The following is a 23039-nucleotide window of genomic DNA, read 5'->3' as shown; positions in this document are numbered from 1 at the left end:
GAGAGAGAGAGAGAGAGAGAGAGAGAGAGAGAGAGAGAGAGAGAGAGAGAGAGAGAAGCACCAGGAGAGCAGGAGAGACTGTTGGAGACTGTTGGGAGAGACTGCTCCCATGAACACAGGAGCACAGATATCTCCTTAATATGCTGATTTGAATCCTTTGAATGACTCCAGAATGGAAATTCTGGCTGCCATGCTCTTTTGTGTCAGCCTTCTGGTGACTCTCGCTATTATTTTCCCAAGTGGCTGTTTTTGCAATGACCATGTAAAGGTTGGTTTTCTCTATGTCCTTAGCGTTTATTATTTTTTTTTTTCTGATAATAGATGTTGTAACAGGGCAAGGGGTTTCTGTTGACCCTGTGCTGATAATTATCATGATAAGCAATTTTTCTCAATTGTTTGGCCACTTGTATCTCTTCTTTTTCATTGTGTGTATGTGTGTGTATACGCATGTTTGTGCATGATATGTGTACATGAATTTGAGTGTAGTTGAGCATATATGTGTTTGTAAATGTACATGTGGAGACGAGAGACAGATAGACATGTCTCTTTTTCTATCATTTTCTGCCTTATCTTTCTGAGGCAGGATTTCTTAAGAACCTGGAACTTACTGTATCAACTGAATGGGTTAGCCAGCTAGCCCCAGCATTTGCCCACCTCTTCCTCTCAGTGCTGGGATTACAGGCACACACTACTGAATATGGCTTCTATGTAGGGGATGGGGATTCAAACACAAGTTCTCAGGTTTGCATGGCAAATACTCTATCCACTGGTTGATTTCCCAGCCACCTAGACAATCATCTGTTAAAGGCAATAGCGTGCCCAGCATGAGAACTTGTTCCATGTCCCATTCATCAGGTCTGGCTCTTTCTGGCTCTCAGCTAATCTAACAGAAGCCCTCAGAAGCAAAAACAACAAGAACAACAACAAACAACAGCAAAATCACAACTTTTCATCGAAAAGCGACTATTATATCTCTGTAGGCAGGTACGACCAACAGGTCCCAAAGACAGCAGGAGCAAAGCTATTGCTTCTCTGGCTTCAACTGTCCTCACTGCCTTCATCTTGTCACCCAGTTCTTTCTTGCCTGGACTTAGTGAGATCTTTTCAAATAATCCTCTTGACTCCATGTCTTACCCTCTCCCAATCTGTTACTCTCTGTAGCAGAGATACACACAAATTTGCAAAACTGTCAGGATGTCAGGTTTTTGTACCATTTTTAGCATGGGGTCGAAGAAAACAGTGGGGCCCATAGTACTTGCAAAATATCTCTCCTTGATGCCTCTTTAACAAGGCTACAAGGTCCATACCTTTATCATTTATTTCAATGATCAATAGTAGCCAACTGTGAGAGCCAAATGCGGTTATAGGCACAGTGCCTGCAGTCACCCTACAAGTTGTGCAATTGTTGGAGAGTTGTTAAATTTCTATATGGCTCAGGCTCCATATTTTAAATGCAGACAAGCCATTCTTTTGTTGAAAGAAAGAAAAATAAATGCTTAACAACAATATATGCTTTCATTCAAACAGTAAATTAGCAGCAGAAGCCAGTCCCACCTAGTAGGCATGATGACTTCTATTTCAGATCATAAACTATTTCTGAGAAATATGAGGCAGAAACCAAGTGCTCTGATTATCATCTAGTGCATTTCTCCTGTAAGCTAAAATGATGGCCCAAAATGCATTTGGGGAAATGATCAATTATATGGTTATTTCTGGTATTTGAATCTCAGAGAAGCACTGTGTTCAGGCAGCTTTGTGGAATTGAGCTGAGCCTAATATCTGTATTTCTTAATGTTTTCATGATACACACAACTGCCTGGACCATCCAGCCTGTTATCTTTGGGGGGAGGGGGCAGGGGCAAGAAAGAAGCCAAGTGAAGCAGCATTTAGCAAGTGCGCAGGGGTGTGTGGCGCTCTGGGTAGGTCGATGGGAAAACACAAGATAAAAGAATATGCATCCCGTGCTAGGGAGATGGTTCGGTCAATAAGGGACTTGCTGTTCAGACATGTGGACTGAGTTTAGATCCCCAGGCCTCGTGTAATATCCAGATGTGGTGGTATACACCCGTAAGCTCAAAACTGAGCTTAGGCACAGAGAGGAGGATGCCTGGAACTTGGCAGCCAGCCAGTCTAGCTGAATCAGCAAGTTTCATATTTAGTGAGGGATCCCATGTCAAAGGATGATGTGGAAAGGTAATCAAAAGGACACCTGACATTGACCTCTGGCTTCCTCACATATACACTGATGCATTTGTGCATTTTCACACATACACAAGCACTCACACAAACTTACACACATGATCCGATCAACATGAATTCTTTCCTTGATACCACCAGAGTTCAAGTGAGGGCTATTAAAAAGTCATTTCCTGGGCTTACTGTTGTGGGAAACAAGTGGCTCTTCAAGCTGTAATTCAACTGTCTCTAAGAGCCACTTGTTGGCACCAACTTGAACATAAAATGTGTATGACATAGTGGTTAGAAATAAAAGAAAAACCGCAGAAACAATCATTAACTAACTGGATGGCTAATGTATGATCATTTAGTTATTATTGTATATCATTAGATATTACTAACACTGTGACTAGGACACAAATGTGAAGTCATTAAATCACTCACAATTAATTCACCCTGAGCTTTGCAACAGTGTCAAGAACTTTGCATTTTACCACCCAACTCATCATGCTGGCTGGGGAGGTGCTTCAAGATGTCTCCAGAGCCCCATGAGCCCCATCCCCCACCAGCCTTCCTGTGATTGCAGCCACAGCTGCAGTACACCATAGTCCGTGACCATGCTCCATACCCTGTTCGTTCACCTAGGCGCCTTCATCCTTTCAGAGTGCTGCTTCAGTCTTTTCAAGGTTGGCACTCCGCATTCACCGAAGATCGGCAGATTCTGTACAACTGCGAAGAATCCCCACCCTTCAGAGTAGCCAGGGATGTCTGGGGAGCCCAGGGAGTCATAGCCAGGCCAGTGTTGCAGTCCACAGCAGCCATCTCAGGAGCACCACTACCCTCCATCCTCCTCATGCTCTGTCTTCCCACTCCCTGTACCTCCTCACCCCTTATCCCTGTTGCCAGGGACTATATACACACAAAAAACTAATTAGCATCTTGTCCACATCTTGTTTCTGCTTTTTTTTTTTTTTTTTTTTTTGTATAACAGGACCAAATTAAGGCCATTCACCAAGACTATCAATATCTTCATTTTGCTTATAAGAAAACAGATCCCCAGGCTCTGCAGCTGAATGCAGCCTGCCTGGTGATCTCACATAAAGGGTAGCCCGGGTTCAAATGCCTCTCCCTGCTGTTGATTTTAGAACAAACTCTTGTGGAAAGTAGGGGATGTAAGTGAAAAGGATGAAACTAATCGCGATCTGGATCAAAGTGGACTGGAAAACAGTCTGTGGCAGGAAGGTCGGTTGGATTAGGAATCACTAGTGGAATTGGAGAGATGGCTCAGCATGGGTCTAGAAAGAGAGACAGCTCAGCAGTTAAGAATGCTTGTTGCTTTTGCAGAGGACCCAGGTTGAGCTTCCAGCCTTACATAGAGACTTACAACCACCTGTAAGTCCATGGAATCTACAACTCTGTTCTGACTTCTATGGGCACTACATACATAGGATACACAGATGCATGTAGCCAAAACATTTATAGACATAAAATTAATTAATTAATTAATTAATTAATTAATTAATTAATTAATAAAGATAGATACAATCAGAAGTAGTAGCAGTGGTAAGAAAAAAAAAGTGTACATTTATTTATCTCAAAAGCACCAGAGCAAAAGGAGTGGGTATACATAGGGCTTGTAGTAGCTTCTTACCCTTGATCTGAGTCTTCTGTGTTGCTAAGAATAAAGAATACTTGAGGCTGTTTGAATTATAAGGGACAGAGCTTAATTTGTCGCATGTCCAAAGGCTTGGCATATGAAGGAAGCATGCCAGAAGACTCTGGTGGATGGGAGGGCTCTATTCTAGTTCCATGAGAGAACTGGAGTATTACCCATCAGATGAGGGAACACTCAGTTCTCTCATGGCAAGTGTACAGGATGACAGTGGAGGAAACCACTCTCTGAAAGTCTTTACTGAGGTGGCTGATGTCACTCACAAGGGCAGATTTCTCATGGTCCAATTACACACTGAAGACTACCACCAGTATAGGTCCTTTGAGGATGAGGTTTCAATATGATTTTTTATATTAATATACTTATTTTTTTTATTTTATGTGTATGCTTGCCATGTACACCTGAGCATCATACATGCATGCAGTACCAGAGGAAGCCGGAAGTGGATGTTGGATCTCCTGGGACTGGAGTTTCAGACAGTTCTATCTAAGCTTCCATATGGGTGCTGGGGATTGAATGTGAGTCTTCTGGAAGAGGAGCCAGTGCTTTTAGCTGCAGGGCCATCTACTCAGCCCCTCAACATGAATTTAAAGGATCCAGAGACACAGAGCTTGTATTAACTCCTAGATAGGATCCCCTTGACCAAAGTGCTGTCTGGTGTCATCTACTGAGTTGTTTTATGTCATCTGCTGAGCTAGTTGTTCTCTGCTTAACTGTCCCCTGTCTCATACTTCTCATTGCTTTGCAGAATGTATATTTATCATAATTATCTTTTGTTAATAAGCTACAATTCCTGGGAGTGATATTTTCACTTTATGCTTTCCTCCTTCCTGTGTGGAATGAAAGGCTTTCCTATGATACAGCCATTTGAGATTTGGAAGAGTCTTTAGGGTAAAGGTTTTGTCCAGACACACCCAAATCACATCATCTTAGTGACTGAAAGCATGTAAAACTAGGATTGAATAAAATAGCAATTAAACAATTTGGAGTCTCTACATTCTGGAACACATTGACAGTGGGACATAAAAGGAAGCAGAATATTGGTCTGCACTATGTATTCAGAAAGGGCTCTAAAAGATGTGCTCCCTGTATGCATCCTCATGCAAAGTAACCAACTCCAGGGAGCTTGGAAAGTGGTTTTCTTTGTTCTTTCTAGACATAAGAGTAATGATACAACAAAACTTTGATTTTTAATTTAATAATTCAGTCAAGCGTATTATATGGTTAACAATGTTACATTATTAAGAAAACCAGTTTCTATACAGAAAGAGTTGTATATAATAACTGAACTTTTATGTGCTGACTTCAGTGTAATAAGATAGTTTAGCTCTCTTTACCTTCTGGGCTGTTCACTTTTCTCTTGACAAAGACTTGAATATGTCTGTCGCAGAGCCTGACAATGATTATAGAAGTAGAGAACGGATCTATTTTCCAGTTGAGAGTCACACGGCTGCTACATTTTGAGTGGAATTGTACTTGCTGTGATTTCATTCTACCATTTGCTTTCTCTGTATGGCTCCATTTTAGTGCAGATAATTTAGAAGGAAATACAGTTTGTCTGGAAGTCAATCATCTTCATGTCATGAAAAATCAAGTCAGTTGACAAGAAGGCGTCCTGCTGGTTACAGGGCCAACCGACATGAGGGATGCTGGGATGGCCAACTCTCAAAGGAGGGTTTTTTTTTTTCATAATGTTTTCTTTATTCTTCTCTAATACACATCACACACCAACTGAAGCCTCTCCTCTCAGTCCTCCCTCCTGCTCACTCCTCCCCCAGATCCACTGCTTCTTTTCCCTTCAGAAGAAAGCAGGTCTCCCAGTGATATTAGCCAAACACAACATAACAAGATGCAATAAAACAAGGAATAAACCCTCATATCAAAGCTGGATAAGGCAACCCAATAGGAAGAAATAGATCCCATGGGCAGACAAAAGAGTAAGAGACATCCCTTCTCCCACTGTTAGGAGTCCCACAAAACCCCAAGCTGAACCACCACAGCCTGTATGCAGGGTGCCTAGCACAGACCCAGGCAGGCTCCATGGTTGCTGCTTCAGTCTCGATGAGCCCCATGTGAGTCCTGCTTAGTTGTTCTTGTGGGCTGTGTTCTCCTGGTGCCCTTGATCCCTTTGGTGCCTACAGACCTTCTTCTCTCTCTTCTGCTTTCCCTGAGCTCCGCCAAGTGGGATCGCCTCCTTGCATGGAGGACCTCACACTCAGGTGTGGTGTGTGAATAACTATCAGGGAGCTGTTTGCTCTTCATAAGCTGTTTAGTGTAGATGTGAGCTCAGAAGACTCTCGTAAAGGGCAGTGACAGACAGCAAAGGCTGCACGTGCATTCAGTGTTGGGCGAGTTTGGGTTAGGGGTTCAAAGAGTACACCAATCTTCTAAATAATTTATATCAACACTATCATTTAACAGTTGAGGGAAATGAGGAATGGGGGTGAATATTTCACAGGTTTTTGTGCTAGACAATTTACTATTTCTTCTCATGTGGTTGGGAATAAAATAATTATTTGCAATAAAAAGGATTGCTTACCAGGGATGGAGAAGCTAGAAGGATAGTTCTGCAGTTAAGAGCATTTTCTAATCTTGCAGAGGACATGAGTTTGATTCTCAGAGCCCACACTGGGTGACTCACAATCTCCTCTAACTCCACCTCCAAGGAATAAGATACCTCTGGCTTCCTGAATTTGTTAGGTTTTATAGCTGGGATGAACATCATAACCAAAAGCAACTTGAGGATGAGAGTTTATTTGTTTTATATGGTCCCAGATCCCAGTCCATCACTGAGGGAAGTCAGGATAGCAACCTGGAGACTAGAATTGAAGCAGAGACCATGGAAGAATGATGTTTAATGACATTCTCTTTCCTTTCCTGCCTACCTGCCCAAGGGTGGCACCTCCCACCCTTGGTTGGGTCCTCCCACATCTATCATTAATCAAGAAAATGCCCACAGACTTGCTTACAGGCCAATGTGAAGGAGGTTTCTTCAATTGAGATTTTTATTTTGTCACATGACCCTAACTTGTATCAAACTGACAAAAAGTAAAATGCACTACACACATACACACACACACACACACACACACACACAGAGAGAGAGAGAGAGAGAGAGAGAGAGAGAGAGAGAGAGAGAGAGAATTTTCAAAAAACTTAAAAATAAAAGGATTGCTGACACAAAATAACATTTTTAATGACAGCATAAAAGCAATGAACAATAGATTGCTGCCCCAAATTCAGCTTCTAATTTAAAGAAAGAAACACAGTTCAAAATACCTGCTACACATAGGTCTGAAACCATGGAAAATATAAAAATTAAGGGGAGGTCAGTGAGGCACTGTTGCCAGATGATGGAACCATCATCCTTTAGGCTGTCTTTCCAACGTTTTCCCATTATCTTGCATTTTGTAGCTGAGGGATCAGGGTCTTAATAAGCATGGGAGACAGTTCTGAGCTTGGCTTCATGCTGCCATCAGCTAGGTGAGGGCTCTCAGTGAGTGTTCTGAGTGTTCTGAGCTCTGATTCTGATCTTGGGGACCTGGGCGTGTATGTGGTTGGTAGGATCCCTGGAGCTTCTGTCAACTGGCCAAACTGGAGAGTCTCCAGTCTAACCCACTCCCCCTGTCTCGTCAATAAGAAGAGCCCTAGTCCAGAGCTATGCCATGCTCAGGCTTCTGCTGCTTTGATTTATCCAACAGCACAGGAGGGATGTGAAGAAGGGAGGTCACAGCACCTTATGAAATAGATCTCAGCATGAATCTTATAAATACTTTTCCTGATCACTTGGTTGAATATAAAAACACTCATAGGCCCTTCCAGCCTTTATTGTCTGTGTGCTCCATACAGCAGGCAACTACAATGAGCATGCTAGCATGACCTTCTTTTTGTGCTACGGAATCTCATCTAAAGGTCCTTGAATTTAGTTGAACTCTACTGGCAGAGAAGGCGAGACACAGAGAATAATTGAGATGGTGCCACCAACTCCTCAACAATCCATTCAGTGAGCTTTTGTTCCAGACTGTATTTGCCTGGCTGGCTCTCTGCTCCTACAGACTGACATTTTCCTGCTTTACTGCATTGTCCAGGCTCCGGTGCCAGCAGGCTTCCGTCACATTTGCAGGTGGTGATCTGTCAAAGTGGAAAGGTCAGGCTATCTTTGCTCACTCCCTCTTCTGCTGTACTTTCTGTAGCTATGGCTATGACTCTCTCTGTCAGCTATCAAAGTAGCTTACCCTAGGTATACAGATTTCTTCTCTGTTCTTAAGTGATGATATGATGGCCATGTCTGGATCAGGTCTCTGAACCTTACCAGCTTTTTTTGGTTTACTTTTAATGTTTTTTTTTCTTTACATCGGTGTTTATCTGTATGTTAATCTCTATGAGGGTGTTAGAGCCCCTGGAACAGGAGTTACAGACAGTTGTGAACTGCAGTGTGAATGTTAGGGATTGAAGTCAGGTCCTCCGGAAAAAAGCCAGTGCTTGAGCCCATTGCGTTAATGAAACTCACTTCAGCAGTTTGCTTCTTTCTTAAGGAAATCCATTTGACCTCCTTGCTTCAGTTGTGTTTTATCTGGGCATCTAGATTACAAGACAGGGAATATAATTGTCACAGAATTTCTAAGCTCTTTGGATCTTTTTAAGTGCCAGCATCTCTTTGAGCCAAATAAGTGACTGGTTTTTGAGAAAACAGTGATGAAAAACACCATTCTTTGTGATCACTTGGTTTGAGTTGCATGCCACCATACACTTAATCAAATTTACATATAACTGGATATGCCCATTTGCTATATGAAACTATATGCAATGTAGTTTGTGAGCAATTTCAGACATTCTCTAATATAATTTGACTATACAGAATTGTTTTCCACAGAAAGTGCCCTCACAATCTTTTTTTTTTCTGCTCAAGTACACCCTGTTTTTCTCACAAAAGATTTTAAAGTTAGGAGGGAGGCAGTGGAGCAGGGAGAACAGATAGGAAGAACTCAGTTGATCTAGTCCCTGTGATGAAATTTGCTATAAGCTAGGAGCCTGAAACTTTTCTTCATGACAATTTCAATATATCCCAAAGTATATACATTTCTGTAATTGTTTTTTTTAACAACAATGTGACAGTAATGACCAGTTTTAACCAGAAATATCTTTGTTTGCAAATGTGTATATACGTGGCTTTTTTTTTGCTGCAGGGTCCTGTGATATATATAGACTGTGCTCTAAACATCTACAAATAGCACTTGCTAAAAATGCATAATGAGACTGAGGAGACGGTTCAGTCAGTTAAGTGCTCATCTTGCAAGCATGAGGACCTAGGTTCAAGGCCAACAACCCATATTTAAAAGGGTCATCATGACCCTCCTCTACCTGCATCCTTCCCAACTAGACTGGTCCAGGCCTGGTCCCACATCCAGTACACTAGCCTAGTCTGGTCACCCCTACCTGTGCCATATCCAATTTCTAGGCTTCTGCCAGGACCTCCCCTATCTTCCCTATCCTATACATAAGCCTCTCTCACACATCCTTCAACCTCTCTCCCTACTCAGATCTACCTTCACTCCAGGCTTGGAACCAGATGCACATCCAGCACACCAGCTCAGTTCCCTTCACCTACCTGACTTTATTCTACCTAAGTCAACCTCAAGCCCAAATAGCCTCATTTCTGCTTCACTGTTCTCAATTCATATCAGACACAGAACTAACAAAAGAAGTTCACGTGCCCAAAGCTTATCACAAAGATAGGAACAATATGAAAGATCAAGTCAGCATCTCCTTTCCTAAACCTACCACTCCTGTAGAAATGTTTGCCAGTGAGAATTTTCTAGATGAATTATAGGACACAGAATTTAAAGGAACAATCATAAACTTTAGCAGAGACTCCGAGGAGTTTAAAGTAGACATAAATGAATAGTTCAAGAAAGTTAAAGAGAAAGAGTTTAAGGAGAATAAATGCCTGAACAATGCCCAGGAGAATAAAACCATAAAACTGATGGAAATGACAAAGACAATTCTGGACTTAAAAGTAGAATTCAGTAAAGAGATAGAAACATTGAAGAATACTCTAGCTAAAATGAAAATAGAATTAAAATACTCAACAACCCAGCTATAAAATTCAGAGAAACCTTACAAGTAGAATGAATCAAGTAGAAGATTATCAGGACTCAAAGGTAGGAATTTAGGCAAAACAAGCAAAGAAAATGAAATGATTTAACAACATAGGAAAGAAACAGAGAAAATAATATAGGACAACATAAAAAGACCAGACCTTTGAACTATAGGCATAAGTGAGGGAGAAGAATTCCCAGATTAGTGGCATAGACCATATACTCAACAACATCATAGAAGAAAATTTCCTGAAACTAAGAAAAGACATACGTATACAAGAAGCACTCAGAGCATCAACTAGACAACCCCCCCCCAAATCCCAACAATATATCATAATTAAAACACTATGTATACAGAACAAAGAGAGTATGTTGAAAACTATAAGAGGAAAAATTAGAAGTCACACACACCAAAAGATCTGTTAGAATAACAGCTGATTTCTCAGTGGAAAGTTTGAAAGACAGAAGGGCCTGGAGTAATGCACTCCAAGCCCTAAAAGACCATGCTTGGCCACCCTATACTAATCTACCCAATAAAACAATCTGTTATAATTTGAGGGGAAAGAAAAAACTTTTCATAATATAAATAGTCTATAAATTTATAATTGATAACCCAAATATAAAGAAAATACAAGAAACAATATTTGGGGCTGAAGAGAGGAATGAGCATAAAAGCCAAGAGTGTATGGAGAGAAATACACAGTCACAATTACTGAAAACACAAGGTACTGCTGAAAGAACAAAGAAATGAGCTACCAACAAATGAAAATAAAAACAAAGCCCAGGAAACCCTCTGGGATACATTGAAAGCAGTCCTATGAGGGAAATTTATATCTCTAAGGGGCTACATTAAAAATATCAGAAAAATCACAAATAAATTACTTAATTATGCAACTCAACAATTTAGAAAATCTAAAGCAACATATATCAAATCCAGTTGACAATAATAAATAATAAAAGTCAGAGTAGAAATTAATAAAATAGAAACCAAGGAAACAATGTAAAGGATCAGCAAATCTAAGAGCTTGTTCTTTGAGATGAGGAGCAACACTGACAGATGCTTGGCAAACAAGAACAAAAAAGAGAGGACCAAAATTAACAGAATAAAAAAATGAACAGAGAAGCTTTACAACAGACTCAAAACAAATTCATAATATTATAAAATCCATAGATTAGAAACCATAAAAAAAGGTGGGGAGATGAATTTCTAGACTCAAACCAACCACAAAAGTAAACAGAGAAGTCAACAATCTAAACAGACCCATGACACATGAGAAGATAGAGATAGCGATAACAAATTCCCCAACCATGAATGAATGAATGAATGAATGCCAGGGCCAGATGGTTTCATAGCAGAATTCATTCAAAGATTTACCTTCAATTCTTCAATTCTTCAAATTAATAGAAGCTGAAGGAGAGTTCACTCCCAAACTTCTTCTGTGAAGCCAGTATCACTTTAATACCAAAACCCAGTAAAGACTCAACCACAACAACAAACAAAACAAAACAAAACAAAACCTACGTGAAAATATCACTAATGAACATAGATTAAAAATGCTCAATAAAATATAGGCTAACAGAATAAGTACTTACATCAAAAAATTATTTACTGCTACTGAACTTACTTTATCCCTGAAGTGCAGGCATGGTTCAACATGTGTATATCAATGAATGGAATAATCCATGATTTAAAGACAAAAACCCATATGATTATCTCAATAGATGTAGAGAAAGCATTTGACAAAATATAACACGCCTTTGTGATAAAAGTCCTAGACAATGTAGGACTAGAGGGAGCATACCTCAACAGAATACTTGAAGTAATTGGACCAAAGTTCAACATTTCATAAAAGCTGACTCCAAATCGATCAAAGACTTAAGCATGACACACTGGACACACTGAAGGTGCCAGAAGAAACCACAGGCAGCACCTACGTGATTTAAGTGTCAGAAGGGACTTCCTGAGTAGGACTTCATAGAGCTTTAGGAACAACAGTTGACCACTGGGATTTCATAAAACTATAATGCTTCTGCACACGTAAAGAAACGATAATTGGATGAAGAGGAAGGCCACAAAATGGGAGGTAATCTTTGCCAGCTATATATATCTGGCAGAGGATTAATATCCAGGCTATAAAAAGAACTCAAAAAAAAAAAAAAGTAAAACAAATGACCCATTACAAAAAAGGGGGACCTGAGACCAGGAGAAGGAGGAGGAGGAGGAGGAGAAGAAGGAGGAGGAGGAGGAGACAATGACGACGACAATGATGACTATGAATTATCTCAAAAACTTATCACCTCTAGCAATTGGGGAAATGAAAGTCAAAACTGAGAGTTTGTCTTACTCCAATGAGAATGCCAATGACCAACGAAACAACTGATGTTGTTGCATCAGGATGTGTTGCAAGGGATGTGAGGAAAAAGAAACCTTTATTCACTTTTTGGGGGATTGAAAGCTGGTCCAGCTTTCTGGAAGCCATTACAGAAAATTCTCAAGAAGCTAAAGCTCAATCAATCATAGGAGCCATCTATACCTTTCCTTGGCATTCGCCCAAAGGACTCAACATTCAACTCCACAGACACTTGCTCAGCCACCTTCACGGCTGCTCTTTGCACAGTAGCTAGGAAATGGAAACAATCTAAATGTCCTCCCACTCATTAGTGGGTAAAGAAAATGTGGTACATGAAATACTATTCAGCTGTCAATAAAAAAAGAAAAAGAAAGTCACAAATTTTGTAAATAAATTGGTGGAACTAGAAAAGATTCTATTAAGTAAGGTAACCTAGACCCAAGAAGACAAATCCTGCATACTCTTCCATCTGAGGCTTCTCTACCCAAATCTTCAGATGTTAGTACCTATGCTGGAGTAACTGCAGAAACCAGGGAAGTAAAATGGGACCACTGTCTGTGGTGGGGACAGTGAGGGAGGAAGAGAGAAGAGAATAGTGGGTGTGAGTGATTTGATGGAAGAAATGGGACGCAGAAGGTTGCTGATCAAGGGTCAAAATTACAGAAGGAGAGGAATGGCAGTAAGAATGTCTGAAAACCATAGGCATAACACTATTAGCTACCTACCTAAAAACACCTATAATTTACATTAGTGTGTGTGCAAGTATACATATACAGTGTAAATGACTATTTCCTATCTGAGCTGACAATAGTTCCTCTAAGACCCAGACCATCTAATGAGAATCTCAGCAGCAGGCATGAGAAACCGTCTTTTTAATTGTTATTAAGTATTGTTCAAGAGACTTACAAAGTATTCCAAGCTACTGTTATTGTTCTTGGTTGTTCCCAGAGGTGGAAAATAGTCCCTATTGCTCAAGACACCATGCACATCAGGCACAGAAGCTCAGAGGCCAGTGAGCTGGAACTGACCTGAAAGCTTCTTCCCAGAAGGCACCATGCAAGCTTCCAAAGGAGGTTAGCAACCAACAGTCCTACTCAGCTATGATGCCTATGAACCACAAAGAATGGCCAGAAAAGTACTGATAAACTTAAGGGTGCAGTAGTAATAGTATGCATGAGCTGATAGTAACCAACAGCTCACTAATTGGATGTAAGGTCTGCTCAACAAAAATAAACCATGACAACTACTCATGATTAGTGAAACCATGTATTTTGAAAGGGAACCCACAGCCACCACTTTACTAAACCAATATAATCCCTAATTATATTCTTAATATTTATTTTCATACCCACATATAAGTGTTGTTCTCATCCTTAATCAAAACAAAACCAGTAACAACAATGTACTTTTAAACAGGCAGAAACCATTGCAGATAACCACAACCATTAAAGTTCAGAGATATAGAGCTTCATCTCAAAGGACACATCAACAACGTACAACACATAAAACTTCTGCACCCAAGGCTTAGGGAACATTGATTGCAGTTGAGGGAGCAGAAATATTGTAAAACCCAAAGAAAGAAGGAGTTCGCTATGAGGTTGTGTCTACTAAGAAGACCAGAAACTTCCTGAATGAAGTCTCACCAACATGACTGACTCAACATGAGCTGAGCAAAGACAACAGAGGACGTGAAAATTTGTGTTTGGAGAAAGCCTAGAAGCTCTTAACCCTATGCAAAGAACTACAGACAAGTAAGGATTGCTGAGAGTGGGAGAAATAGTCCTCCCTAAGAAAGAGTCAGCCAACACCATATGGTCAACCCTGAAAGTATACATACAAGAAACATTATATAGACTTAGCAGGTTGTGTTTATATATTTAGTAATAAATACATACATATATACACATATATGCATGTAGCAAAACGTAATGAAAAAGAGGCCATGAGTCTGACAAAGAGCAAGGAAGATAATATGGGAGGGTTTGAAAGGAGGAATATAAAGAGGAAAATGATGTAATTTCATTATAATCTCAAAAAAATTTTCAAAAAATGTTTGCAATGGTGGTGCATACATATAATCACAACACCAGAGTCATGGAGACAACTAGATCCTTGGGGCATCTTGATCTGTTAGCTCATAGGAGACCATGTCTCAAAAATGAACAGATAGATGGCAGAACACGCAAGGTTATCCTCTGGTCTCCATACACACTCATGAAATAAATGAAATAAATAAGTGAATAAAAGAGTATAGGACGTTCATGGACATAATGGATAACTCCATTGTCATTACAAAGAATAAGCAATATAGAGAAATGGATTACTTTGAATTGAGGGCAAGGAGCTCAATAGAATATTCTGTAACCACAGCATCACACTCACACACACACACACACACACACACACACACACACACACACGCACACGCTCTGCATCCAAGAAAATATTTCAAGTTCTTTCTTTTAGTTTCTTTTTAAAATTATAGGCTCAGATTACTTGTATGACAAAAGCAAACCCATATCCTCCGCTAGGAGTAAGAAACTTGAGAACCAATGGACAATCCATTAATGAACTGACTTCCCAAAAGCCCAGCTTTTTCGCCTGAAACTTCTACATGAGACGCTCTTTTCAAATGCTACTGAACTTATTCTACCTCACTTTAAATCTTAAGCTAACTGTTGGATTGATGCATCTTTGTCTCTGGGTGGTATCCAGTACTCTGACATTATTACAGAGAGATAAATGTGGGTGGGTGTCCTAACACCATCACTCAGATAGGAATGTGGAGCCAATTTCCGCAGGTGATGAGAAACTTCCCATCATGCAAGACAACATCAATGCAAATGAGGATGGATGAGGCTGGAGCAGTAGAAAGCAGAGAGTCCAGAGTGAGACTTCTAAAGCCAAGGCTCACAGAGGACCCACACAACAGAAAACACAGTGTTAAATTAAACAGAAGAAGATTTTGTTTCTTACATGGGGATGATGGATGGGAGAGAGAGGTAGGAAAGATGACATGCAGGTGAAAATCCCTCAGCCTCGCAAATGTGTGCTGGGGACTTTGTAATCTGGCAGTCTGTGACTTGTAGCTACAAAGAATCATTGTCATTTATGGAACTGGGAAGATAGCTCAATGAGCAAAGTGCTTGCTACACAAGCATGAAAGCCAGAGTTTGATGCCCAAAGACACAAAAATGATCAGCATGGTAGGGCACATTTATAGCATCTGCACTGGGGAGGTAGAGACAGGTTGATCCCCTGAGCTCACTGAACTGCCATTATTGCCTACTTGGTGAGAGTTATGGAAGTGAGAGGCCCTGTTCAAAAACCAAGGTAGACAACACCTAAAGAACAGCACTTGAGGTTGACCTCTGGCCTCTACATAGATGCACACAATGGAACACAAACACCTGTGAACTTACACACACACACACACACACACACGCACACACACACACACACACTGAATTATCACAGTAGGATGCTACCAAGTTGATAGGTTTCCCAAGAGCACTGGCCTTTCCGTCCCAGGCATTCTGTCTTGCTTCTACATATTTCACTCTCGTGGGGGGGGGGTTGTTTGTTTTGTTTTGTTTTATATATAAAGAGGTTTCAAAATTACCCAGATGTCCCCCAAATCCTTTCGTGCTAGGATTTAAGAGGCTCCCCATACAACCATATCTAATAATTCTTGACCTGGGATACTCACCGGTGCTGAAGGGCAGAGGCCACAGATGCCTAGAGTCATACCAGAGCATCCAAGACAGATAAGGTAGCTAGGTTTCTATCTTCATCTGGTGGGAGAATCCCTAACCAGTTCAAAACCTTCAATCCATGCATTGAGAAAGCCTGAGGGGAAGTGTGAGTTTCCTAAAATCACAGAGGGAGGGCTGTCATAGATGCCTCTGTCCTTTAGATGCCTCTTTGTGTGTGGGAGGGTTGGGGAGGCATTCCAGTATGCCTCTGATATCTGGTCAGCTCTCACTTTGAGCTATAGTTTTTCCATCTGTAAGAAAAGCAGTGCAAAGGAGACTTCGTCATGCCATCTTGCTCTGAGCCCAGGTCCTCTTCTATGCATCTCTGGTCAATTGCAACTCTCCTTGGAACATACAGTGTGAGTTACTCCCACCCATCTGGCTTAAGCTGGCTTTTCTTTTATGGAGTTAGAGAAGTTTAGTAATTTATACTGAAGTTGGGGGCACCAGAAGAACAGGGCAGTCCAGAGAATTCCCATGGTGCTTGTGCTTTGACTTTCTGTGACAGTATAAACCTGGACAGTCTCCGGTGACTCATTTGAGAAGACCGTGGGTACCGTGTGCAGAGGGGGGAAGATAAGGATGCTTCTATCTGAAGTTATCAGGCTATGACCACTCTGCCCCCTTAGAGGATAAACCTAGTAAGACGAAGACTCTGTGGACTCTCACTTAACTGTACTATCTTGTTTTGAGTTGTCACAACTCTTCATTTCATATTGTCCCAAGTGGCAGGACCATCATGACATAGGAAGCAATACATGGAGGAGGCTGAATGTCCCCCCTGGGACTTTAAATCAACAGACATAATGCTAAAGCCAGGCTAGTGACAGTAAACACAATCACAAGGACGTGAAATTTGTGAACTTCTGGTTTCATGTGGTTGACCCAGTCTCTGGCTGAGTTCCTCAACTCTTTCTTTCATTTGCACTAACCATCTTATTGCTTGCTTGGGCTCTGCACATGACCTAGACATGTGGCCATTTGTATTTCCCAGGATCAACATCTTTTCCAAGCTGCTGTAATTCAGCTGTCCACTTCATTGCTTCAATTAAGTATATGTAGAATCTGAGACCTTTTTCAAGTTTACAAATCTGAGACTCCTTCCAACCCCTGACAGCGTTCCTCCATCACCAGTGAACTATGTCTGCACTGACCTCTGATTGATCTGTTTCTATCTACCAGCACCCAGGATAAAATTATTAATGTATTCAGCATGCCATCCTCCTCTCAAGACTATAATCACCTTTAAGTTTTTAAAATTTCATTCTGAGGATAAGCCTGAAATCATACAGCAGTTTTGTATGCTCTCCCTAGCTCCAAACTCTTTCTTTTCCTCTGCTGACTCCATCCATTCTGGCACAGGCAGCAGGATCAACAGACATATGTCTATGAAGTCTCTTCCAGAACTACATCTTCAGATTCAATGAGTGGAACTAGTTTATTTTATGGGTAATTCTGAAGTAGCACTATGTGGAGGAGAGGAAATGAGTCACTGACCCAGAGGAAACTGGTAGATGATGTGTATGCTGTGAGGGGGTGGTGCCAATCCCACAGAATAACTCTATAGCTTTGGTATTTCAGGTATGCCCTAAGGGCTCACTGCATTGGCTTTGCAAAGAAGTTTGTTAGAGAATGCCAAGACTTACCCCAGACCTACTGACTCAGAATCTGCACTTGAACAAGCATTTCCGGGTGTTCCTGTGCTCTAGTCAATATTTGAGAAATATGCTCCAGCAGGCAGAGAAGAACTCAAATTATCCTGCCCTAAGGCAGACAGCATGGTGTATTTGCTCAATGATTCCTTAATCAGGTGATTCCTGTTATGGAGGCTGTTAAAGGCCACACAATGTAGGGTTTGGTGTGATCCATGGGCTGCAAAGGCCTATAAAAAGGAAGAGGGCCATAAGAATCACAGCAGAGCAGCTTCATGGATGTGGAGGTTTCACACACAGTCCAATAGCGTCTAGTGCTGAGCCTTGGCTTCTCTTTCATTGGCTCTTCTCTTTACCTAAAGTACCTTCCCTTTGGTATTCACTTAGTAAATCCCACCTCCTCCGCGTCTTTGCTTGAATCGAACAGTCTCAGTGAGGTTTTGTTAGCAAGCTGCATTTAACAACCTAACATTCCCCAGCCCCCATCACACTGTTCTTCGATTGCCCTTCTTAATCTCATCTTCTGATTTGTGTATAATCTATTTACTTAATGGGCTGGCTGCTTGCCACAGAGTAAGGTTAGCTGGCTCTGCCAAGGCAGGGAACTTTGCTATGCCTCCTGATAAATATCAATAGCTCTCAAGCTTGATGAAGGCTGGAGAGATGGCTCAATAGTTAAGTGTGCTTGTTGCTCTTACAGAGGACCAGAGCTTGGTTCCCAGCACACATATGTTAGCTCACAACAACCTGTAGCTCCAGCTCCAGGGGATCTGATGCCCTCCTGTGGCTGCTATGGGTGTTACAGTTATGTGTGTACATACACACACACACACACACACACACACATACACGCACAGAGAGAGAGAGAGAGAGAGAACAATCTGTAAATCCTTGAATAAATAAATATATCCAGATCATGACTGTTCATGAACATATTACATGTGACTTAATTTTTTTTATGCCAAGTATGCCTTTACCTAAAAATATAAATAACATTAACCTCACATACCCGGCATGTTCCCTAGTTTCCTCTTAAGATTATAGATAATGAGGACATGAGCTTCTTTCTTTAAGTCAGTTTCAATTGAGGTATTTTTAGATAGATTCCTAGAAGTCAAATTGGCAAAATATGGGCTAAAATTACAACTGCCAAGACTCTTTTAGTTTTTCATTTATAAATTTTTTATGTTTCTAGAATTTCATCTATGCATATATTAACTTCTACTATCTTTCACTTCTATATATCTTCCATTTCTCTCTTCCAAATCCTCTGGGGTTTGGTTGCTCTCTACACCACCACTCCATGTCATTTTTTTTTAATAACCCACCAAGTCTAATTAGTGATGCTTATATATGGAAGAGGGGGGAAATCTACTGTAGGATGTCATCATTCCATTGGCCTAACTTCTAAGAAAACTAACTCCCCTCTCCTAGCAGCTGATAGCTGTCAATAACTCCTCTGATGGAGGTGGAGGTCCGGAGCCTCCTCCCCTTTCCATGATGGCGTGTTGACTGGCTTGGTCTTGTGCAGGTCTTACACAGGCAGCCACAGCTGCTGTGAGGTCCTGACAGATATATACAATATGTGTTCAATAGATCTTGCACATGTGAACCTCTAGCCAGCCATGAACGAATACAGTTGGAATACCCCAGCCATTCCTTTAGCCAGAATAATGTTGCAAAATAGCAGAGGGAATGGTTCTGAAATGCACTATCTGCAATCATGGCTTTCTAATGTTTAGCTATGTGACAGTGGGCAGAAGTGTATTTCACCTTCTACATTGGTTAAGTGGGATGTTGACAGTAATAGTTAATGTCATAGGGTTATTATAAAGGTGTAACTACTTAACATAGGTAGACTATTAAGATGGGTAACCTTGTTTAATGAATACCATACAATTTATAGCCTTTAAGATACTGAGATAATTTTAATTTTATTTAGTGAGTGAATAAATGATACCATGAGTTACTTTGACTTTTTCATTTTGAAATTTTCATTTGTTGAATTTTCCTTTCACATTTGATGTTTTTATTTTACCATGGACAGTTTTTTTTCTATTTGGGTTTTTTCATTGACCAATAGAGTAGTAAACTAAAATTTGTAGAAATATTTTCCTAATTGAGTGCTTGCTATTTGTTAACCACTGGTGCCCTTAAATTATTTATTCTATTTAAATATATTACACTTCTCTGTGAATGGTTCTCATTTTAAGCATAGAAGGTTTTCTAGAGTTTATTTTATTAATTTATCCTTTATTCACACAATACATCCCAACTGCAGCCTCCCCTCCATCTCCTCCTCCCTATATCCCACCTCTTCCCCTTTCACACAGTCCACTGTTCCTCCATTTCACTTCAGAAAATAGCAGGTCTCCCAGGAACATCTAGCAGACATAACATAGATGCATAACAAGATGCAATATGACGAGGTATATACCCTCTATGATGACTAGTGGGCCATTAAGGAAGCATTTCATTGACTTTTTTTTTTTTTTTGGCAGTCTTGTTTGGTTCTACCCTAGGTCTCTTAGCCAACCAGCTTCTGAATCCTGGTCATCTAGGCAGAATCTAGCATAGACTCCTTCTTGTGATGTGGGCCTCAAGACCAGTCATTGGATGGTCACTCTCACAAGCTCTGAGCCATGACTGCCCCAGCACATTTTGCAGGCATAGCTGTGGGTTATAGATTATGTGGCTGGGTTGATGTCTAGTCCCACCTTTGGGAGACTAGCCTGATTTCAGAAGATGGCTGGTTCAGGCTCTATATCCTCTATTACTAGAGGTCCTCACTAGGATCACCCTCATAGGTTCCAGGAAGTTTCCCCTGCATGAGGCTTCCATAGTACCCCTAAATGCCTACCTATCTGTGGTTTTTAGTGTGATTATCCTTTACCTAAGAGCTAATATTCACTTATCAATCAGTACATACCACGTTTGTCTTTCTGGGTCTGGGTTGCATTGTTCAGGATGACTTTCTTTAGTTCCATCTATTTGCCTGCAAATTTCATGATATCATCTTTTCTAACAGCTGATTAATATACTTCATTTTATAAATATACCATATTTTCTTAATCCATTCTTCAGTCAAGGGGCATCTAAGTTGTTTCCAGTTTCTGGTTATTATGAATAAAGCTGCTATGAACATAGCTGAGCAAGTGTCCTTGTGTTCAGATGTGGTATCTTTTGGGTATATGCCCAAGAATGGTATAGTTGGATCTTGAAATAGATCAATTTTCAGTTTTCTGAGGAAAAAACATATGGACTTCCATAGTGACTGTTCAAGTTTGTACTTCAACCAGCAGTAGAGCAATGTTCACTTCCCCTTACTTCACAAAAGGATCTGTCACTTGTGTCTTTGATCTTAGCCATTCTGACAGATGTAAGATAGAATCTCAAAGTAGTTTTGATTTGCATTTCCCTGATGGCTAAGGATGTTGAATATTTCTTGAAGTGTTTCTCGGACATTTCAGATTCCTCTAATGAGAATTCTGTTTAGCTCTGTACCTCGTTTTGTAATTGGATTGTTTGGTTTGTTGATACCTAGTTTCTTGAGTTCTGTATATGTTTTGGATATTAGCCCTCTATCAGATGTGGAGTTCTTGAAAATCTTTTCCCATTTTGTAGACACCATTTTGTCCTATTGACAATGTCCTTTGTCTTTTAGAAGCTTTTCAATTTCATGAGGTCCCATTTACTAATTGTCAGTCTTAATTCCTGCACTATTGGCGTTCTGCTCAGGAAGTTGTCTCCTGTGCCTAAGTGTTCAAGGTTATTCCCCACTTTCTTAACAGTCCAGTGTGTCTAGTGTTATGTTGAGGTCTTTGATCCACTTGGACTTGAGATCTGTCGACCGTGACATATATGGATCTAATTATATTCTTCTACATGCCAACATCCAGTTAAACCAGCACCATTGGCTGAAGATGCTTTTCCTCCATTGCTCATTTCTGGCTTCTTCATCAAAAATTAGGTGTCCATAGATATGTGGATTTATGTCTATCTTCAAGTCAGTTCTTATTAAGATAATCAGAGAGATGTTTACCTGTATTTTATTTTTATTATGGTTGGTTTGTTTTGCTATTTTTATCTCCTTAAAATCTATTATAATGTACTTTTTGGATTTATTTTTGTGCATGGTATTTTGCTTACATGTTTGTATACACACACCATGTATATACCTGGAATCAGAGGTCAGAAGAGGGAGTCAAGTACAAATTATGCGTGCTTGTAAGATGTCATGTGATTCTCGAAACCAAAGCCCAGTGCTTAACCCAATGATTAACACTGAGCCATCTCTCTAGTCCCAGTATAGTCTATTTTGAGAGCTAAATTCTAACTCAGTCTACATTTCCAAATTAGCCTATATATTTTGAAGGTAAATTGACTAAGGGAGAAAAAGAAAGTGGGTGAGTTTTCTAAGTCAACCACCAGAGCTCTGGTGTCTTGAGCCTTCTAGGAAAGCTCATCTCAAAATGTTTTTATGAGTTCTATGATGCTGAACAGAGCTAGGGATCCAGTTCCTCCAGACAGTCCTAATTGGCAGGGGGATTAGCTCTGGTTCCTAATATAGTTTCACCCTGAAGGCAGGTTATGAGGGAGGATGTGCAGTAAGTGTTCTCAAATAAGCAGCAACATCTGTTCCGTGTGAATTATTTGATGGCGTCTGTGGAGGGAGGCTATGCTTGACACAGTTCTGAGTGTTGCCACATTTCTATCGCTTATTCCTGCTGAAGCATGTCTTTGTCTGTCCTAGGGGTATACTGCTGTCAGTGTGACAAGGACTAGCCACCAAGATTTATAGACACTGTAATGTTTTCACAGCCTGGTTTTGTACATGTCAATTTAGCATGATGGAGTTGGGCCTGGGCATAATAAGAAATAAGAGTATTGCTGTCCTGTGTTGGAGCCCTGGATCCAAATCTTTCCCAGAACATTTTTCTTATTTTCTGAAATTTTCATTTTTGACTGTAAAACACCCAATGAAAATAAATGAGAATTTTTCATTGTCAAGTTCTAAACTTACCATTGAAAAATGCCATTTTGGAGGCATGATCCTAACTGGGATTTCAATCTCAGGACACCTGGCTTAAATGGATGATTAAATATGCTTATGATGTAGGAACCAGGGTTATTCTTTAGGAAGAGAAAAAATACAAATATAAAATGAACTGAAGTCCTTTTATTCTGGCATATGACAATAGGTACACATCCATTCTTCTTTCATTAAGTGGCTTAAAAACTGCTTAATAAGGGGTACAGAGTTAAATAAAGAATTCTCAACTGAGGAATATCAAATGGCTGAGAAACACCTGAAAAAATGTTCAACATCCTTGGTC

The 23039-nt window shown here is 40.4% G+C and overlaps 1 protein-coding gene across 5 annotated transcripts in view; it reads left to right on the top strand.

Moving 5' to 3' along the window:
* Unc13c (unc-13 homolog C) overlaps positions 1 to 23039 on the top strand; it is a 496297-nt gene that overhangs the window by 73936 nt on the left and 399322 nt on the right. The gene's annotated exons all lie outside the window — the stretch shown is intronic.

Source organism: Mus pahari, chromosome 10 (genome assembly GCF_900095145.1).
Source record: "Mus pahari chromosome 10, PAHARI_EIJ_v1.1, whole genome shotgun sequence".
Taxonomy (NCBI): Eukaryota; Metazoa; Chordata; class Mammalia; order Rodentia; family Muridae; genus Mus; species Mus pahari.
The sequence above is the reverse complement of the archived record's forward strand: the minus strand, read 5'-3'. Positions and strand labels throughout refer to the sequence as shown.